Here is a 21025-nt window from a genome sequence, read left to right on the forward strand (position 1 = left end):
TGTGCCCAGTTTTGGGTTCAAACAATTGTCAATCTGATTTCTTTTCCAAACAATTCTCACCTCACTCCCCCCCAAAAATATGATGGGAATAATCCAACAGAAGTTAGGCTCCTGTCATATATACAGTTACCTGAGAGTAAGCTCTATTAACATAGCAGGACTTGCTTTCATGTAAACATGCATATCATTGCACTGTTAAGCACTGGTGGCAAGTATAATTATAATGGCTTTTCAGGGGATTTGCTCCATCAAATCCTTTCAGATAGCGACAGCAAGCAGTTGAAATAATAAACAGTGGCTTACTATTTTAAATATTTTATTCAGTTACAAATTAGGTATTGCTTCTATATGCAACAGCATCAGCATTTATTCTGTTGAATAAATAGTTGGCTGCAAGGGCCAGTTCTCAGTGAAATTTTGTTGTTGCTCAGATGTAGAGTTGCTTGAGGATTTTGTTTTCTGCACCTGATCCTGCAGTAATGTGCAGATTGGAACATAACTATATGCCAGGTTTTGCACTTCTCTGAATATTGCAGCAAAGGTCACAGCTCAAAAACCATCTAAAATAGGTTAAAATGCATATACTAAGAGAAAACAGTTTAAAAATGCATTGTAGCATGGTGAAATTTCAGAGCAATCCTGAAACAATGACACCTCTGGAGTTACTCACCAATTAACCCTTAGTGCTGTCTAAAGCAGACTACTTTGCAAATCTGTCTTTGCAGAACTGGTACTCTTGTAACTACTCTGCAGCTCTGCAGCTTAAAACAACAGTGGTTTGCCTGGGAGTCACAGAAAGAGTGGGCTGATCAGACAAACATTTCAGATCCCTATACATACATAAAAGGTCTTTCAGGAGCAGATGACAGAATGTGTGACTCTTCTCTTTTGTTTCTTTTCTCAGCCGTTATAACTCACCCCTTTAAAGGAGAGTCTTGACTCTGCAAAGACTCAAACAAGTCAACATTACCTGAGAAGGTGAAATCACGTAAGACTGAGTCCTCTCTCTCTCTCTCTCTCTGGGTTAGGATCTGGCACAGTCTTCCCAACAAATGTATTTTGTTTGTTTTTTAAATGTAAATGCAGATTTTCATTTGGATTTTTTTTAAAAAGAGTGATAATTGCAGATTATCAGAAATGAAATAGAATGGATTTACACGTGCAAAGGTAAACACACTGTGGAAATAGGATGAGCTATCCATTCATGCTCAGATGTGCTGTTCATGCTACACAATCCCTGGAAAACATACACTAACATATAAGGATGGACAAACCCATCAGTTTCAGGTTCTCTCACTTTCTATTTTTCCCCAGTCTCAAATTCAGTTCTCCAGATTTCCACAGCAGTTTGCAATTTTTTTAAAAGTCCCCATGAAAATTCATCTGTATTTCAGTGCAAAGTCTCCTAATATACACCTGTTTGTGTGCAATTTTGCCAATACACATTTTTGCAGAACACTTTCCTCCAGCAGAATGTACTATTATATGCTATTTTCACCAAACATATGCATTTTTATGCACAATTTCCCTAGTATATGCATTTTTATAGACATTACTTGGCTGGAAATTGAAAATACCATTGCAAATTTTGGAGAACTGTGAATTTTGAGGGACTGCTGTGTTTCAGTTTTCACCTTTTTTCATAAAGTGCAAGTTAGGTAGGTTTGCGTTTCAATGTGAACTGAATCAAAATTTCCCTCATCCCTACTGAAACACAACTCATGCTAATCCCTTCTATTCTACATGGCAAAATCAAGAAATTAGGGCCAGTGGCACAACACATATACAGGAATGTTGCTCAGTAGAACAATTTCAGGTTCTGAGAACTCAGCTTCTGGTTTAGAACTAAAAGCATTATGTATCGGTCAAGAATATACTATTGAGAACATTCTTCAGCTTTTTGATATAAGTTTTCCATCATATCACCTCTTACCTTTACAAACATGTAGGCCATTAGCACTGAAGTGATACCAGGTATATGATGTGAAGTCCAGGGGAACCTTTGGCTACAGTTTATCCAGCCCACGGCTTCATAAAACACTTTTTTCATTGTTCAAAGAGCTCCATGTAGATTATCTCAACAGTTCTTGCAATAACCCCTCTAAGGCAGATCAGCATTATTATCACCATGTTGCAGTGAAGGATGAGGTTGAGAGATAGTAGTTTGCATAAGCCTTAGGCAAGATAAGGGGAAGTTTAATATAACTCCCTGCCATGGACTGATCATTACCTGATAGGGTTTAGATTTGCTGGGACTTCTATTCTCCACAAAGGTGGGAAGCTATTCAGATGGTTAAAATCCAAAGACTGTTGGATCTGCGTGAATTCCTGATGTTTTTGAGGAAGTTTACTCTGAAATGGGGAAATGACAGGAGAGATGGACATACTCACTCCTGAACACCTTCTCCCACTTGTTGGATCCTAATTAACTTGGCATGATGGTGACAAGGAACCCTTAGTGGTCCATTGTGAAAATTTGTTCACATTACTCATATCCATTCTGGCAGAAAGCTTGTAGGTATAGAGCATAGTGGGAGCAGGAATGTGCATGTCAGCCCACCCAAACTGTCCCATACCTGCCTGGTCTACTGCCAACCTTCCTGTGTTGAGCAGGAAAGTCTGAAGGGGCTTCTGAAATCAGGAACACTGAATTTTCAGGGGTCTCAATAATTTTAATGAATTTTTTTTTGCAAATTTAGCAATAAGAAGAAAACAAAAAAATGAATAAAAAGAAAATAAACAAAAATAGTGACGATACAAAAATTAAAGAATATGTCTACTACTAATAATAAGAAACCACCATCAGTTTACATTATGAATAACGTACCCATCAGTGCATGCATCTTGAGTTAATTATATGTTAATATAAGCCGTTCAGATATCCAAATATGCATCCACTCAAAATTGACATCTACATGAAATATATTCAAATGTAGCCAGGGCAGCGATGGTGGGTATTATTCTTCCAGGCATGATGTATGAGTCTCTCAGCAAGCATAAGGGCTCACAAAGTCCACTTTTGTTGTCCTACTGCTAATCCCCATACTACTGGAATATAACTTAAAAGGGTGAACATCTGCAGATATCAAGGATTTTGTCAGTACAAAATTAATACAGAAAACAAGTTCAGACTAGACCTAATATATCAGTGGACACACACAAATCACATTCCTCAACAAGGCATTCTCAATGTTACGCCTCCATAATCTATGTGTATTGGACAGTGCCTTCGTATACAAATGTTGTGAAGTCTAGTATACTCAAAATATTAATTTATGCGGAATCAATCTCCATTGCAGGTCCAAAGAAACATTCCATATAGATTCCATTGTTTAGGCCATACAGGGAGGGATATAAATCAAATAATAAAATAAATAAATAAATAAATAAATTCAGGGGAACCCGGTAAAAGGGGTGCCATTGAAGAAGAAGCCAGCAGGAAGTTCCACAGCATTGATTCACCATTCAGGAGCTGCCTCATTGGCAGAACATGGGCTCAGCTGAGAGCTGCATGCATAATACAAAAGAAAAAGGCAGCTCCCACGAATACCCCTACTGGCGAGTAAGTGTTCCCCATTGACTTCCATCATAATTGTCTTCTTAGACTGACCTTTTTCTCAGTGTAAATGTCACCCAGATTGGAACTGGCAGGAGTACTCTGAACCAGAGTTGGATGTGACATAAAGCCTCCCCTTGGCCCCTCCTCCAACATGCCCCCAGAACGTCCCTTTTTGGGGCCTTACAACAACTTCCACCAGCATCTCTTCTGCTGGGTTGGCCTTCCCTGGCAGACCTCTAGCTGAGCTGGCAGAGTCTTGGCTGAGCCGGAGCCAGGGGCTAGGGTAGGACCTGAAAACATGTAGCTCAAGTGGCAAAGACCAGAGTGAGGGTGCTCCCAGCTATTAATTGGCCATGGCTTTGCTCCACCTCAATAAGGAAGGAAGTCTGGTGTGGCTTCTTCTGTGGGGTGGGGCCTTCTGCTCCTCACCACATGGCCTTTAGGGCCAATAGACATGGCGGGGGCTTGCATATAAGAGCTTGTCTTTCCCACAAGTCTCCTTTCTCTTCTTGAGTAGCAGAGGAGTGCTGCATTATTATGGAGGAGCTGAGCCTGTTAGAAACTGCCGGAATGCCTGTGCCTTCCCTGCTTTCTCATTCAGAAGAGCAAGGTGTTCAGAGTGTGGCTTGGCTTTTTCTGCTTTGCTGCTTCATCTGTGGAGGTGCATTGCACCTGGAATTCTTTAAGTTCAAGTCGCATAAACATCTGGTTCTTTGGGGGAGTGGAGTACACAGGACAGTGGCTGTGGGGCCCCTAATTCTGGACTGTGGTGATTTTGGACTTTCCCTTCCCCGCTTTCTTCATCTACAGAGGCATTTTCTGATTCCCCATTGGCTGTATCCCTTAGAGTGGTGGACCCCCGAGGGATTTTGCCTTTTGCCTTCCCCCTGTATTGTTTGTTCACTGAGGTGCTTTCTGCCTCCAGTTCTCCTCTCCTGTATTCTGGGCATTAGGCAAGAGGTGGTGGCTGCAGCGCCCCTTAATCTGATGAGTGTGCTCTGAGCTATGTACCTTGCTGCAACCATTGGAACATGCAAGAATGCGGCTCTGCATTTGCCTGTGCCTTCCCCACCTTCCTTCAATTGTCTTTCTGCCCTTAGTTGCTATAATTGTATTTTGTATATCTTGCATGTACTGGGATAAGTAGTGAATGGTTTTATTAATAAAAATAAATAATTCTAATACTCTTCAATTGATTAGTTAAAAGTGTTCATCATTAATTGTTTTTTTTTACAGTGGGGAAATAAATGAATTTATATTTGCAAACAAATTCATTTTTCTGATCTTTTGATACTGAGTTTTTGGATATATTGAGGAAATGAATGAACGTCTATGGATAAATTCATGTTTCCTTCCTTTTTAAATTGATTGCTTTGGTTTATGAATTTACATTTATAAATACATTCCCATTTTTACCTTTTGTAATCAATTACTTTGAGTTTTGATTTGCAGGTACATTGGGCAATAATTGATTTATACATGTAATTTCATATATATAAATATATATTTCATTTGTTTTCTAAGTTTTAAATTAATTGTTTGGGAAATAAATTTATATTTATGGGTGAATCCATTTTTCTTGTCTTTTGAAATGAATTGTTTGGGCAGTTGATTTGGGGGTTCATTGGGGTCGATAATTAATTATAAATTTATATTTCATCTCTTTAATGTCTTTGAATTGATTAATGGTGCAATCCATCTTGTATTTATGCCGGGCTGAGGCAAGTTGGATGTGGTGCACCCCTGGCTGAGCTGTCAGGGTCCTGGTTCTCTGCCAGGGAAGCCCAGTTTGGCAGAAGGGATGCTGGCAGAAGTTGGCATAAGGCCCCCAAAAGGCACGTTCTAGGGGTGAATCAGAGGAGGATGCAACATCCAACTCCCATTCAGAGTACTCCTGCAGGTCCCAATCCAGGCCAAAGTTACACCAAAAAAGGGTTGGTCTAAGAAAATAATTATAATGGAAGTCATTGGGGAGTGCTTACTCACTGGTAGGGGTATTCATGAGAGCTGGCTTCTTCTTTTCTGTACATGTGCACAATTCCTGGCTGAGAAGATGTTCTGCCGGTCTGGTGGCTCCTGAACAGCAAATGGATGCCATGGACCTTCCTGCCAGCTCCACCTCTGCCAGCACCCCTTCCACCAGCTTCCCCTGAGTTGGATTGTTCTGCTCTAGGCTTGATCTGTGGGTATTTTGTGTAAATAAATGAATGAATTTGTAGTTATAACCAAATTCATATTTTTTTACCTTGGAAATTATAAAAGAATTTTTGTGCTTGTTGTTAGCATGTTGTTTCTGCTGTGTGCTACCTGCATTGCAGTAGCTTCCCTGCAGCAGGTGCCTGGTACATAGGTAACTCAGACATTTTCCCTCACCTCTGGGATTTATACTCCATGACATGAGTCCTTGCCACTTGGAGACCATCTTCTTCCAGTAACTAAGAATAAGATTTGGAGGGGAGAAGCCAATCTGAGGTGAAGCCAAAACAAGATGGTAACAATAAGGATAATAAGGACCTGATGCTGACATGGAGCAGGAACTCCACCCTCACAGCCCAAGGAGGGGCCCCTCAGGGGCCCTTCTGGCCTGCAGGTACCCTTGGCCAATGCCCAACCTGGCTGTCTGCTGGTGCTGCATCTGTCCCCAGACTACAATCCTGTTCCTTCTAGGGGATTGCAACCCTATCCAGAACAAGCCATCTTCCCATCTCCTGCACTTGAGAAACTGGAACACATAACATCTCTTTCTTTTCAGCATTAAGTTTCAGTTTATTAGCCCACATACAGACCATCACTGCCTCCAAACACCTGTCTAGCACCTCAACCATCTTCCCAAGTCAGATGGAACAGACAGACACAGCTGGGTGTCATCCACATATTGATAACAGTTCACTCCAAAACTACTGATGAGAGCTCCCTGTGGCTTCATATAGATGTTAAATAGCATGGGGACCAGCATGGAACCTTGCAGGATACTACAGGAAAGCTCCCATGGTGTTGAACAATAGCGTCCCATGACTACTTTCTGGAAATGTCCCTGGAGGTAGGAGCAGAACAACTGAAGTACAGTGCTCCCCAACCCTTACCTCCCCGAGCCATTCCTGAAGGATACCATGGTCAATGATATTAAAAGTTGCTAAGAGATCCAGAAGAACAATCAGAAATGCACTCCCCCCATCTCTCCTGACAAATGTAATCAACCAAGGTGACTAAGACAGTTGCAATGCCACAACCAGGCCTGAAGCCTGACTGAAATGGATTCAGATTTTTAGTCTCCTCTAAGCATGTCTGAAGCTGGGCTGTCACCGCCTTCTCAAGTACCTTGCCTTCAAAGGGGATATTTGCCACTGAGCGATATTTGTTTAACACTTCTGGATCTAGGGAGATCTTCTTAAGGAGGGGATGCACCACTGCTTGCTTTAAAGCAGATGGTACTTTACTGTCCTCCAGTGAAGCCTTGATCACTCCCCGAATACATCCAGTCAATCTCCTATGGTTAACTCTAAGAAGCCAAGATGGGCAAGGGGCAGATGGTCAGCCACACTTCTTCAAGCAGCTTGTCCACATCCTCAGGCTGCAATAATCGAAACTGATCCAGTACATTGGACTTGATGTAACTGTGGAATCCAACTCTGTCCAAATCTGAGTGCTGTTGTCCCTAAGTGCCTCCCAATGTTACAACAGGCTGCCGAGGGCGTCAGAACAAAGCTCTCTTGGCCAGATGATGTCCATGCACCACCTGAAAAGCTCTGCCAGGTGGCTACTTGCAGATGCAATGGTCTTAGAGTAGTAGGCTTTCTTTGCCATAACAATGTGGTACACGTGATAATGTGACCTTACATGTTCTTGGTCAGGTTGAGACCAAGATTTATGTCACCTGCACTATAACTCTTTACTCTCGTTTGATTGCACACAGGTCACTAGAATACCAAGGTGACCTACATTCTCCACAGTGATGGCAAGGGCATCCAGGAGCAATCATGTGGATGGCTCTGTGCATCTCACTATTCCACAGTGTGACAAGAGCCTTGACAGGAGCACCAGCCATGTCAGTGAGAAAATCCTCCAGAGCATTTAGGAATCCTCAGATTCCATTAGCCTCTGACAGCAGATCATCTCAATAGGCTCTCCATCATTGCAATGTGAAGTTGCCGAGTTCAACCAAGACCTCATCAGGGAATGATCCATCCATGACAACTGATTCACAGCAAGCCCCTAATCAACAGATTGTTACAAATCCACTCAGTGGCAAAAACCAGGTGAAGAGTATGTCTGGCTACATGTGCAGGAGAGTGATGTAATGAGACAGCCCCATGGTTATCACAGAGACCATGAAGTTTTGAGCTGGCTCATTTGAGGTAACCTTAGCATAGATATTGAAGTCTACCGTGAAACAGTTCTCTAACACCACATCTGAGACTACATCTGCCACCTCAATTAGGGAGATTGTAGTGCAGCAGGATCCACTAAAGGTCCACTAACAACATCCCCTTTCTGTCTCTTGGACCCAACATCTAGACACAGTGTAGATTAGTCTCCTGGCAAGGGAGATGGAATTTTTATGGATGATAGTGAATCCACACCCCCTGCCCCTCTGGCCTGGACTAGTGGTGCATTTAGGATCTGGGTGGACACAGATGGTAAGCACAGGACCACCCAGCCCATCTGCCCAGGTCTTAGTTATACATGCCAAGTCGGTCCTCTCAATCACAATCAAATTGTGGATGATAAAGTATTTTATTCTGGACTAGCCTGGCATTTAGCAGCAACACCACCAGACTAGGGGGATGGCTGACTGACACCCCCAGATTCTGAGATACAGTGGGCAAAGCAGACGGGGCAAGGGCTTTGATATAACTAGCCCTTCTTCTCCCACCACCATATCTCTCCTTACCTTTAAAGGGATAACAGGTGCACTCCCCTCCTCCCCCTGTAGATAGACCCAATCATCCTAGCTAAAATAGACCCAATCATCCCAGCCAAAATCCAGAAACCACTCCACCTCTCACCTGGGGTGTTGCAAACACTTCCCTTTGTCTCTCACCCAGGGAGATTCTGTTCTGCTCCCCACTGCAGACTCTCACCCTCAATATGTGGCTTTGTGCTACATTCACCCTCTACTCCCAACCAGCCTTTCACCCCAACAATATATAGATATAGATATATCAGAAGCACAACACAAACATCCAACAAACATGCACCCGGGGGGAGAAAGAGGGGTCGTATACTTGTTCTCAGGCCAGGAACAACCTAAAAGCAACAACTCCCTTTGGTGTTCCACTTGGGGCTGACCCGCTGAGGCTCACACGCCAGTGGTGACACACCACTCAACATCAGCAGGCTTTATCTGGCTCCCAGGAGCACTAATAGAAACCATGTGTTGCATAGTTGCTTCTGGGGCTGCTGCTGCTGCTACTGAATTGTTAAACCAGATTTGGCTGCAGATGAAAGGTCACCTCCTCAGCCAGTGAAAGCTGCTAGAAGCTAAAGTGGGGCAGATGACCCCCCCCCATTCCTCTACCACTCACTGGCAGAGAGCAGCCCAGTAAGCATTCCTAAGTGGATCTATATCTTATTACATACTATATTTCAAGAAGTCTATGCTTTTACTGTGCAATTTCACTAGTTAGTTTCAGGAAAATGCCTGAATCATTCATTAGGAATAATTTCAGAATTTGCCACCCGTATTATTAGTTTTCATCTCAGAAGTGAGATCTTTCCAGTGGCTGACATAATATTCATGGTTATGCACTTAGTAGAATTTGAATTCCCATCAGTTAACATAGTGGAAATTTAATAATGTGGTTTGCAGGCTCAGAAAATATTAGTTGAATATTGCAAGTCGACACAATGATTGTTTCATTTGTTCCCAACAATAAGTCATCATTTCCCTTACATTGCATCTTGCTGGATGCAGATCTGGATCACTGCAACCTGAATGTAGAATGAGAATTCCTCGGGCAAAAATGTTTAGGACAAAGCAGGTTATCTAGAAAGTTACAATTACTTGTACAGGGGGGAGGTATAAGATGCTGATGTCAGAACTTTTTCAATGACTTCATTCTCAAACAATGGGCAGCCCAATTCTATGCAGTTGTGGCAGTCAAGACAGCAGGCAAACAAGTAGGGCAGGGTTCTTTGCTGATTGCTGTTTACCTTTATTTCCCCTAGGTTATCATGGAATGCAGCAGGGCTGGATTATCCATTAGGCTTAGTAGGCTGAAGCCTAGGGGCCCAGAGCTCTTGGGGGCCCGTGGGGCACTGGCCTCAGGGCCCCTGGAGCTACAGGGAGCCCTCCGTGATCTGCAGAAGCATCCGTGGACTGCCATCCCCCCGCTATTTCCCCACTTTACCTACCTTTCCACTGTTTTTTGCAGTGCGCAGATTTGCCATCAATAAAGATGGAGGCCGAGGTTTCCTTAAGGGGCTGAAGCCTCTGCCGCCATCTTGGATGATGGCACACATGCATGCTACACGTGTGTGTTGCTGCCATCAACAAAGATGGCGGCAGAGGCTTCAGCTCCTTAGGGAAACCTCAGCCGCCATCTTGATTGATGGCAAACCTGTGTGCGCTGCAAAAAACAATGGAAAGGTAGGTGAAGCATGGGGATGGGGGGCCCAAACACCAATCAGCCTAGGGGCCCTCCTCAGCTTAATCCGGCACTGGAATGCAGTCACATCATAGAGCCAGATTCTACATTCAGGTTTTGGTTCACATGCAAGGGACTGTTGAAGGCACAGTCCTTTCTGCATTGCCCCACTACCCTCTCCTGGCTTGCTTTTTACTCTGAAAATACCTATTTGTACAGCTAAGGACAGGTGTGGTTGGACTCCAACTCATTATAACCTCAGCCAGTATGACCAATGGGCTCAGATAGTGGAGGTCAACAACACCTGGAGGGCCATAGGTTTTCCATCCCTGGCTAAGGATAAGTACACACTAGGGCTGTTGACTCCCCCCCCAATACATTGCTTCGTATGTAATAAACAGCAAAACTGGGCAAAAGTAAAAGGATCTGATACATTTAATACAATTAAAAGATTGAAAGAATAGGATGGACTTTGGTACCTAAAAGGTAATAAAGAAGGCACTTGTCTGGAGCAACATAATTTGAGCTCCATTCTCCAGAAGATGGGGACATCTGGAAAGGTGTGAGGTAGGTCTCAGTTGGTGGGCAGGTTCATGTAAGAACAGCCTTTTAGCACTTTAAAGGTGAAAATGAGCATTCTGAAGTGACAGCAGAAACAAAATGAGAGTGAAATTCTTTTAATTCTGCCATGATATTACCTCTGTCATCAGCCTGGCTAAGGATCCGGTCACTGCATTGCAGTTTGCAAACCTTCTGCCTATATTAAACAGTTACCATTAGAGCATTGAAGTAATCTAGCCTGTACATTACTAGAGAATGCATGAGGCCAGACTAACTCTATTTTGTGCCACACAATCTCCTGCAATCTCATCAAACCCCTGACAAGAGTCAGTGCAGTATAATAGTTAAGAGTGTCTTACTAGGACTCAAAAGAACCAGGTTCAAATCCCTGCTCAGTCATGAAGCTGACTGGGTGACCTTGGGAAAGTCACTCTCTCTCAGCCTAACCGACCTCACATGGGAAACGAACTTGCATACTGCCTTGAGTTCATTAGAAAAAGGCAGTCTATACATGTACTTGAATATTTTAACATTTTTGACCTTGTATCCCATTATACATCCCATGCAACATTGTGATTTTGAAGTACACATGCATGTTATGTGCTATGATTTGGTAGTTCTAGTTCCACATTATGAATCCTACCAATCTCATGATACAAATAAAAATGCAAAACTGGCAATGATGGATCTGCTGTATTTTAAAGCAGATCCAGCCTTTTCTTCCATGGATCTGGGTCAACATAATTCTCAGAGGGAGGTTTGAAGCACCGTGAGTAAATACACAACTTGTAGGAATGCAAATGCATTAATTTCAAGGTAACCTGATCTGATACTTTTAAGTACATAATGTATTAAAGTTTCCTTCTTTCATCTTTGTAAGGAAAGTTCATATCATCAAACAAACAAAAAAAACACCTAGACCTAAGTTGTAAGCTACGTTTCAACTGCAAAAAGCAATGTTGTCTAGCAAAATAAGAAATGATGATGTAGGTGATAAGTGAAATAGAACTGTTTTTCTTTGCAGCTTTGAAGATATAGCCAACCCTATAAATTTTCTATGTTCTTTATTTTATATTAATATACAATATTTCCATGATTCATATATTGGTTTCTTCATACTTTCCCACAATTGTGTTGAACATGCTTAGAAGTTTCCATTCACAGTCATCATTAAAGCACAAGTAAAACTTCATTTGCTCCATACTTCCAGTCACAAGGTAGAAAGTGACATGTTAAAGGTAAAATAGGAAGAACAGTATGAATAACTGGTTACACCAATAGGTGCAGTAGAACAAGACTTTCATTTTCCCAAATAGGTTTTGCCTTGGGCATCTCTTTTAGCCACAAAGAATTGAAGATGATTCTAAAGCATGATGCAGCTGCTTTGGTGTTGTCTACCAGGAAAGGATGAAAGCCATGAATGCATTTCATCAATCTATTCAGCCTGCCCATGTTAAAAGCAAACTAAAGATATTCCTGATAATGGTAGTTTGGATGACAACCAGGAATAGCAGTCTGGCTTACACTGCATTTCAAATACACCACCGTTGAATTACAGCATCACTATCAATTCACTATATGGTCAAGGTTATGAGCATTTCCAAGCTCCCCAAGCAATCATTAATAGTATAGAGCTGTTGCTACTTAGAGCACTGACAGGTACATTTACCATCATACTCTCTCTAGCCTAAGACCAATATGGCACAGAACAATAAATGATCTCATGATTATTCCAAATTTCTCCTTCTTCTCACTGATAAGTAATGTAAAAGATGGCGGAAGAAGTTAAGGGAAGGGTGAGTATTGCTGAGGGGGAATCTGACAGACTTCCAAGTTGCCATACAGATGAATGAAATAAGGGAAGGACTTCGTACTTCTGTCCCATGATTCATTGGAAAGAAGAAAGACTATGGTACTGCAGATCAATAGTTAGAAACTGGAAGGGTAAAATAAGAAGAGATGAAGATAGAAGCTTTTGTTTCACTTGTTTCTATTTCTGAAATGTGTTATATTTAATTTTAATTTGAGTATTAAGTCATTGCTTTGCATTTTTATTTATTTTTTCTTGTTCAGTTGCATTTTTACTTGAACAATGGGGTAAAGTTCTCAAAATAAATGAATGTGCTAAGATATATAGTCAGATTTTGTGTAATGCCTGGCTTTACCTTGTCAAGACAATAGATTGTAAATTGATGGGGAACCACAGGCCTAGATGCCCAGATGTGGCCCTCCAGGCCTCTCTATCTGGCCCTTGGGACATTTGTTACGCCATACCTTCTCCTCAGCCAACCCTGCTCTCCACAGCCCTGCTTTGTACCCTCCTTGAGTGTTTTTGCCTGGCTGGAATGTGCTCTTGAACTCTGATAATGCTCCTTTCTTTCCTGGATGGAAGACAGAGTGCGTTAATAGATATCAAAACTAGCCTGCTGTTCAAAGGCAAAATTGACATTTGTTGTATTTTACAAATGAAAGAACCTCTGTATTTACCTCATGTCTGGTATTATTTCATCAGTGTTTTGAGAAAAAAAGTTTTATGTAGATTTAGGCAAGAACTAAGTACAGAAAACCTCAAGCTGCTGAGAAATGTAGTAGGTTATGAGGAAGCACTGAAAATATAAAGTAATAAAATCATAGGCAAACGTCACCTGGGATCTTTGGGCTAGTTTTGAGTACTTATGTTGAAATAAAATTATTACTATAGTTGCGGCCGAGGGTTGAAATAATACACATACACAGCAAGCTGGGTTGAACAAAGGGCCACTTTATTAAACTTCAAACAAACCCCTATAACTAACCTGCAGAGGGAAAACATAGGTGCGGGAACTGGCTATAAGCAAGCAGTTGCAATACCACTATTGGGTGACTAGCTCCTGCTAGGGCAAGGGCAAGCCATTCTGCTTACCCCTTACCTCTGCCACATCCTGTAGGTGAGCAGCAGGGCATTCCCACGTCACCACCCCCAGGGCCCTACATCTCCAGGTGGATGAGGTAAGTAGGCCCCAGAAGCAGTCCCTTGGGCCCTAAACCCCTTCCTGGCAGGCCTTGGGAGCTACCAATCACCTCCAAAGGTGCCTAAGTGGGCCACCTAGCTGTCCTTACCTACTTCCCTTCCTGCACCTTGCTGCACAAGTGACCAGACAGCCTAAACCAACTCGGGGAATTAACCTTAATATTGTTAAATTAGCCAAACTAGCCGAAATAATCTAGTAACCATGACACCTCCTAACCCAGTTCCATCCCACCACCACAGTATGTAGTAGACAAAAAACCTGCCCAACTGAAATTAAAGTGAATTAAGTTAGTCTCAGGTAACTTAAGTCCCACTGAATTCAGTGGATTTACTCTCATGATTAAGTTGGGATTGCATCCAGTTTTTAGAGATACTGGTTGTGAATTTACTTCTATTATTATTAATAATAATTGATAATAGAATTTGGGGTCAAGAAATTAATAGATGAGGCTATCAGTGGCTACTAGCCACAATGTCTATATGCTGGCTCCAGTAATGATGGCAATATGTCTTTGAATATCAGTTGCTGGTATTCAGAATATGAGTGGGAGAGTACTTGTGATCTCATGTCCTTCTTATGAGCTTCCTAACTAGCATCTAGTTGGCCACTGTGGGGATGGTGGACCAGATAGAGCTAGTCTCATTGGGCTCTGCTCATGTTTTACGTTACTTATGTAACTGGGCCATGTAGTTGGACTTGGAAGCTTTTGTTTGTATGTGACATTCAAAATCAGCTGCTTCCAGGGGTTGCATTTTGATCCCTACAAATGGCTCAAGAATTAACTGGCTTTTTCAAGCTCCTTGTCTGATATTTCCTACAAAAATGTTCAGTGGACATACGTTGGCCCAATTTGCCTTTCTCTGTGGGCTGGGGTTTTCTGATTGCTTCTGTCTCTTTCATGGGGATTGCACCAGAGCTTAGAAGATTACTTTTAAAAAGTAATAAACTACAGTTACAGTTACATGCCCCCCCAAAGTAGTAATTACTGTTACAATTACAATTGCTCTGAAAGTAACTGATTACTTTACTTTTACTCAGAAGTAATTGCTACAATTACATTTTAGTTACTTTTTAAAAAATTGCCTACAAGGTGCTGGTCTTGGCTGCTGCACATCTAAGTAGCCTAAAACAACATTAAAAATAAGCGCACGCGCGCGCACACACAGAGAGGGTAGTAGAATATTTTTTTATCCATAAGATTAACAGAATGGCATAAGAGAATCTCACATCCCCTCACCCCACCCCCAGCAATGATGATACCCCAACACACACATTTTTGTATATATATATTGCATCCAGCTCTTTTCTCCTTCCACTCCTGTCAATTTTCAAACAATTTTTTTCTCCACCCCGTCTCACTTTCCACCTCCTCCCTTGTCACCTTCTAAGCACCCATAGAGCATGAAGGAAGAACAACGCTGCATAAAAGCCCAATTTGAAGCACATGATTTTTATTCACAAATCAGAGGAGCAGAAGACTTCCCCTGCTCCCCCCCAAGTTATGAGCAAAAGTAATGCTGAAAACATTACAATTACTCCTCAAAAGTGATGAAGTTACTACTCGTTCTATTACCAGCAAAATGTAATGAAGTTACCCACTCGTTACTCAAAAAAAGTAATAAATTACAAGTAATTCATTACTTGTAACTAGTTACTTCCAAGCTCTGGATTGCACTGAGCAATCACACTTAAGTCCTCTTCCTCATTGCTTATTGTATTTGGCCTTTCCTGACCAGACACTGAGCTTCTTGACTCTGCTGCATGGCATCCTCAAGCATGAGGTCAGGGGTTCACAGCAGCCTCCCTTTAGCCTCTCATCTGAACCTCTGAAAACAATGTTATCCCTTATCTTGCTCTTCAGGGAACTGAACTCATGGGTATTTGCCTTTACATTTGTTCACTAAAGAGTTGTGCTGTGATATATGTCTCTGCATTTTATGATGGATTGCAGAATGTGTACTTCTCAAACATGGGCTTTTATGTGGGCCACAGTCCATTTTTTATAATTGCCCCATCTATGTCCTCAATCTTGGTGAAAAGTAAATATATCATTCATACCATGAACAACTTCTGCCAAAGAGTGTCATATTGCCACCTGGGTCTTCTTGGACTTTTCTTTATTCCAATTTCTTCCAAGTAGAGTTTTGAGTAGAGTGGTTATGGGGAGAAGGGTTGGGGACTGCTCTGTCCATGCCAGGCTGGGATTGCCTGTACATACTGGAGGTGGTGAGAGGCACAGTCCACTTTCAATTATTATTCACACAGACTTTGAGAGAATGTTTGACTTCAAATACATATTTAATGGTGGAAGAACCCATATGTTGAATGGGAAGGAATGAAAAATTCTACACTGAGCTCCTTGAAAGAAGGGAAGGATACACATACGATCATAGAATTGGGGAGTTGGAAGGAGCCTATAAGGCTATCAAGTTCAAGCCGCTGCTCAGTGCAGGAATCCAACTGAAAACATACCCGACACGTGGCTGTCCAGCTGCCTCTTGAATGCCTCCAGTGTTGGAGAGTCTGTCACCTTATAAATAGATACAATAAAAATTCAAAAGTGCATGGGGTCCAGTTAATGAAGATGTAGTTTAATGCAACAAATGTTGCTCATGGATATTGGAATTCCATTTTTGATATTGGTATCACCCAAGTTTCCTTTAGTAACCAATTGGCTGGCTCTATACTCAGACCCTACTGTGACATCACAGCATATCAGGCAATAGTGTTGGATTTAGGAACCAGCAACTCAGGTGACCACCTGGGACTCCAGGCATGTGGGGAGGGCACACTTTCTGTGCACTAGGTTCAGAATGCAGGTGTCACAAGCTCTAATTAGCCATTGAAACAAGTAAGTAGAAACAAATAAACAGATTACAAGTAGAATCTTTACTTGTAACTGTGGGGAAGAGCAATAGCTCAGTAGTAGAGCACATGTGTTGCAGGCAAAATATTCCAGGTTCAAGCCTGGATAGAGTTCCAGGCAGTGCTGAGAAAGACTCCGGCCAGGAATAGTGGAGAGTTACTGCTTGTCAGTGTTGAATGGATGATGGATGAGCTAGATGGATGAATGATCTGACTCAGAATAAGGCAACATCCAATGTTCTGGCACTGACCTACACTGGATCAGAGCTTGGAAAAGTTACTTTTTTGAACTATAACTCCCATCAGCCCAATCCAGTGGCCATGCTGGCTGGGGCTGATGGGAGTTGTAGTTCAAAAAAGTAACTTTTCCAAGCTCTGCACTGGATGTGAGGCCACTTCCACACCATATATTTAAGCACAATGATACCACAGTCATGGCTTCCCCCAAAGAATCCTGGGAACTGTAGTTTATTAAGGATGCTGAGAGTTGTTAGGATATTGTTATTCTCCTCACAGAACTACAATTCCTAGAGTGGCTTAACAATCAATCCATCTCCCAGGGAACTCTGACACTTGTAGCTCTGTGTGTAGCTCTGTGTGTAGCTCTGTGGCCCTGCAGCGTATAGCATTGGCCTGATAGTTAGAAAGGACAGAGGACTGCAAGAAGGAAGAGGTCAGAGGATAAGGAAAAGATTTTATGAGAGAATCAAATGCAGCCATCATATTGGCAGGCCCTTCGCTTGTAATAATAAAAGTAAATACCACTATAAAGGTAAGTTATGAATTTACTTGAGAATGCTCTTTGGTATGACAACCTTTTGGAAGATAGACATCCCAGTACATAACAACATAATAGGAAATAGAACACTGAACAAATTAGTCAATTATTTTGCTCTGTTGTTCTGCTGCAACCTGGCAACAAAGGAAATATCTTCAAAGGCCTGGTGTTTACAAGCTTGACAAATATTCCCAAACCTCCTTTGTTACTTTTCAGCAGTGCTGAAAATAAGATTGTGGGTAAGGGGAACAAAGAGAGCACTAAATAAAGCAGCTTGCCCTCCCCTCTTTGCTTTATTCCAATAATAAACTTGCAAGTTATGTTAATCAAACCCAGCCTTCCTCAATCTGGTGCCCACCAGATGTTTTGGACTATAACTCCCATCATCCTTGGCCGTTGGCCAAGGTGGTTGGGGCTGACCATTGGTGGTGCTGACCACCCTTTAAAAAAATCAGTTATGAGTTCAGGAATTTGTTGGCAGTTCATCAGTAGCTCACCTAAACAAGCTTTCATCTTGCCTGACACATTCCTCTGCCAGTTGGTATTCAGCAATACAAAAGGACAAGGCATATGGTACTCTAGTTTACTCTGTGGAGAGCTGAGCTAGATTTGGCTTTTGCAAGTGGTCTGCAGACTTGTTGAACCCCATATTGTACTTACCAGCCTTTGATGCTTTTCAACACTTCTTCCTGCTTAGCTTTAGTCTATGCTATTATTCCTGTGCACGGCCTATTCCTTTTTCTACAAAATACCTAGAATCAGTCTGTTTTCTTGTTTGAACTAATGGCACATGTTACAGGGAGGAGCCACAGTGCCACCCTCCAAACACTGGCATCACTGCTGCTTACCTGTATGGGACTGGGCTGGGACATGGAGATGGTGAGGTTGGAGTGTGTGGGCACATTGGCAGGGTTTCCAGATTGGTTTACTGATGCACATACATGGCACTGCCTTTACCACCACCCTTCCATGCCTGACTTCTGTCACCTAAGCTATAGTGACACTGGGGTTGGGAGGATGGTTCCACCTCAACACACAAACACTGCTACTGGTTGTTGGACTATGTCTCCATGTGCTTGGCATACTTTTGAGATACTTATGCCCATTGGCCTTGAATGTGCAGAGGCAACAGTGCCAGCAAGTATATGACAAGTACATATCCCACTTACTATTTCACAAGCATCAAGGACCTTTTACATCATTTTCTAAATCTGCTCGAAGGCTTTTAGAATGACTACAGTTGTGCATACATGTGAAAACACTAACTTGGAGTTAGGGATGGAAAGATCTGTTAATTTCAGTTCTCTCAGTTCCTTATTCTTCCAGTCTTAAATTCAGTTCTCCTCTTTTCTGCAGCAATTTGGATTTTTTTAAAAAAAATAATCCTCATGAAGTCTCCAGCATTTTTGTACAAATTTCTCCTAATAAACCCATTTCTATAAGCACTTTGACTAATGTACCAATTTTTGCAAGCAATTTATCATATAATGCATTTTTATATGCTATTTTCACTCACATATTCATTTTTATGCACACTTTCCCCCAACATATGCGTCTTTGTAAACATTGGTTGGTGAACTGCATTTCAAAATTCTAGCAAAATTTCAAAGCATGGCTGTGTTTCAGTTTTCATATTGTTTAGGGAAGTGCAAATTTGATAGATTCAATTTGAAATGAGAACTGAATCAAATTTCTTACCCATCCCTACCTGGAGTATGCAATATCAGTAAATTAATAATTTAACACATGTCTTTCAAGCCTGTAAAACAAATTTTATACCAAGAAAAGTGAAAACAAACAAACCGCTGGATGTGTTGATAGAATAAACAAACATAAAATCCTGTGTAAGTAACAAACACCAAATGTATTTTGACCATAAATTCATCTCATTCAATGGTCCAGTATCAGAACAATCACAATTTCACATACCTGTATAAGCATATTGAAAATAATACATGTATATTTCTGTGCACACACAGGGCGAAATCCAATGATATGTGGCTATATCCCAGTCTGCATCTGATTGGAACATTATTTAACTGTTTTTAATTGTTTTTACAGTTTTTATGTTGTAGATTTTTGATTGGGTTTTAAAATTGTGTATTTTATTGTTGTAACCTGCCCTGGGGCCTTATAGTAAAGGTAGATAAGCAATCTAACAAAATAAAGTAAACAATATATGTCTTCCAGTCCTCTCATGTGACACTGGCTGTTGTGCAGAGTTTCTCTATCTTTTTAACAGCCCGGGGAGCTATATCTATATCTATAGATATATAGCTATATCTATCTATATATAGTGTTGCACATGGGGAGCTGTGGTCTCTCTGTTGAAAGCAGTGTAGAGGTTTGTGTGCATTGTGGACTTGGCATGGAATGTTCAGTTTTGTAGCCATGCCACAGTCTCCTTGACAAGAAAGCATCACTGGAAAGGGGATTTCATTCTTTATGAAGGAAAACAAGGGGCACACAGAGAATATAAAATTTTATGTAATTGAGGTTTGCTGGTTGGGCTGTAATGTATATATAATCTGATTTTTAGAGCAGGTAACTTTATTTTTCATAATTTTCTTAAACACTGAGTTTGAATGGGAGCATTAGCCTGAGCTCTCTGTATACATGGATTTTACTATTCTTTTCATTTTAATTTTTGGACATCATGTTTTAAACTATATAGCAACATTGGCATAACCAATATAGTTCTACTGCCCTGCTTTTGTCACTAAGCCAAAGCTAATATTGAGGCTACAAGACAAGGAGCTAGTTACATTTTTCAAGCCTTAGGCTCTGAGTAGACCCACTGAAATAAGTGGGCATCAGCAGTGGCAGCTGCTGGCTCCATGTCAGCAGGGAGTGGAATCCACTCTGGGTTTTTCTTGGAGCTGATCAAGATATTAAACTGTGTTTTGATAATGTGTTTTAGCATGTTGGACAGCTCAGAAAACCCTAGAATGGATTCCACTGCCCTACTGACATGGAGCTTCCAACTGCCCCTGGGCATCTGTAACGTAGAACTATTGATTTCAGTGGGTTATTCTGAATGTTACTTAGCTGGATATCACTGTTAGGCTACGATCTGCAACCACGTTACTGCAGTATAGTTCTGTCAAAGTCAAGAAGCAACTCATATATTATATCCATAGTATCTATCTGATATATGCATTACATTCCACAAATCACAGAACAGTGCAAGTACAAAATATTTATATTCTTCACTGCACTACTTCCAAAGCAGAACAGATAGCTTTAGATCACCAACTAATTTTTATCTTGGAATAAAAATAGAGAAACATATACATTTCTGATTTTTTCTTATTCTCTAAGAGTGAATAACACCATGGCTCGGTGGGGGGGAGATACTATAAGCACTGGTTTTTCACACCACTTTGAACGTACTAGTGTAATAATTATTATTCTTTTATGAGAATAATATGATTTTATCCTAGTAAGCGTACATTAAATGGGTTTCATGAACAGATTAACTCAAATTTGTAGATATTTGCTTCCTATTCATGGGACTTAATATTCCATCACAAATTATTATTGGTACCATCATGTTACCATCTCAAGCAAAGAATATTTTCCTAGCTTAGGTATTAGTTCAGGTGATAAAACATACCTCTCTTGAAAGTCATTTTCTTTTCTTTTCTGTGAATTGAAACCAGAG

Source organism: Rhineura floridana, chromosome 5 (genome assembly GCF_030035675.1).
Source record: "Rhineura floridana isolate rRhiFlo1 chromosome 5, rRhiFlo1.hap2, whole genome shotgun sequence".
In the NCBI taxonomy this organism is placed as follows: domain Eukaryota; kingdom Metazoa; phylum Chordata; class Lepidosauria; order Squamata; family Rhineuridae; genus Rhineura; species Rhineura floridana.